We start from the raw sequence: 1,673 nt of genomic DNA, 5'->3' as shown, positions 1-1,673 counted from the left end.
CTTTCCAACATTATCCTACTGCAGTACGACTTGATGTGTAGCACCCGATCCTTAATCTTTAGCCTTTCCGATGCCATGCCTTCCTATAGTGCTACATGACCTTTGACATCTAGGACATTTATATTATTTTTATTAACCATTATCCATTAGTCTCTCTGATTTCACAAAGTGTTGAATTGAAGGATTGTCTTTAACTTTCATTTTAAAAAATGTAATGTTTCATATAATGGAAATGACTATTGATGTTAATTTATTGATTCTTGTGCATATGTTTTGTGGTTTGTATGATTATGCAATAATGCAGTGGATGAATAAGGGGACAAAACATATATATCATTACTAATATTACACAGCATTATAAATAGCATTACTAGCTTTTTATATCAATAGCTTTGATGCAAGATATGTATGTATCTGATGACAGTAAATATACTATTGCTATATTTTTTTTATAAACATATAGGAATAAATCAATGGGAACTTATTATAACCCGAAGATTAAGCCTGGCTTGTAACCTATCATAGGTTAGACCACCGAGCGACAGAAGTATGTGTGAAATTATTGTGAATCAACTGATATTGTAAGCATTCTGCTTTTTCCAATTATACTAAACAGCGCCATACTGAAATTAAAGCTTCCCTCTGTGCAATGATTACAAACAAAGTCTGCATTAAGCATCATTATTGAATATGAAGTATCAGCATTTTGTTTTATTATCCAAAATTGATCAGCTAGCAAAACTGCATCGGGAAGAAGCAAGAAATCATCACGTGAGGCAGACTGCTCTTCTATTTACAGCAAGAGAAAATATCACCCTGTGCTAGGATAGGTTTCTTGATATTTATTGTTCCCTTAACAATTTAACACCTTCTTTGGTATATATAAAAAATACATATCCAATGACATTTTTGGAAATGTAGGGGACCTCAGTCCTCGCCTCAACTAATTTTGCATAGTCTCTTATTCTCCCCCTCTCCTTTCCTTCTCTGCTTCACCCCCTTCTTCTGTGTCCACATCCTAAAGTGTGAGAGCCGTGTGAAAGGATGAAAGGCCGGTTTGTCAGTCCTGAACGGCCTTCGCACTCCCTTTGCTCTTCTATCTTCACCCTTTTCATTACCATACTGACATACAGCTCTCTACGACCTTTGACATCTATTTTGTTCTAATCGTTAAATAATTTTTAACCTTTGCTCCACAATACTTATTCCCAGTGCTGCATGACCTTTGATGTCTGACACGTTAATTTGTTTTGCCTTCAACCATTCTGGAAATCCACAAACATCACCTTTCGAATCAAGAAACTTCCTTACCCGGGGGCTTCGCCCCCACTCTCACCCCATCGCTATATTTTGAATACGCCGCTAAAGACCTTGGATAATGATGTGGCAGAAAAAAAAATACATAAATTAGTCACCCAGCATAAACAGGTTTACCTTTTTTCATAATCCGATGGTCATAATATGATGGTCAAAGTAAGTCATTGTGGTTATGCTATCATATCAAATAAACAATTTTCTTCACTACCATAAGATACAGCAGAAAATGATTAGAAAATATGGAAATAAGATTTCAATGTGTGAATTTTTCATCATCCAATATCAAATCTTTTAACGACCATTACAGTCACCTGAGAATGCAAAATTGGATTTTCATACTCATGACTGGATCTTGC

Source organism: Penaeus vannamei, chromosome 21 (genome assembly GCF_042767895.1).
Source record: "Penaeus vannamei isolate JL-2024 chromosome 21, ASM4276789v1, whole genome shotgun sequence".
Taxonomy (NCBI): Eukaryota; Metazoa; Arthropoda; class Malacostraca; order Decapoda; family Penaeidae; genus Penaeus; species Penaeus vannamei.
This window is presented reverse-complemented; position numbering follows the sequence as displayed.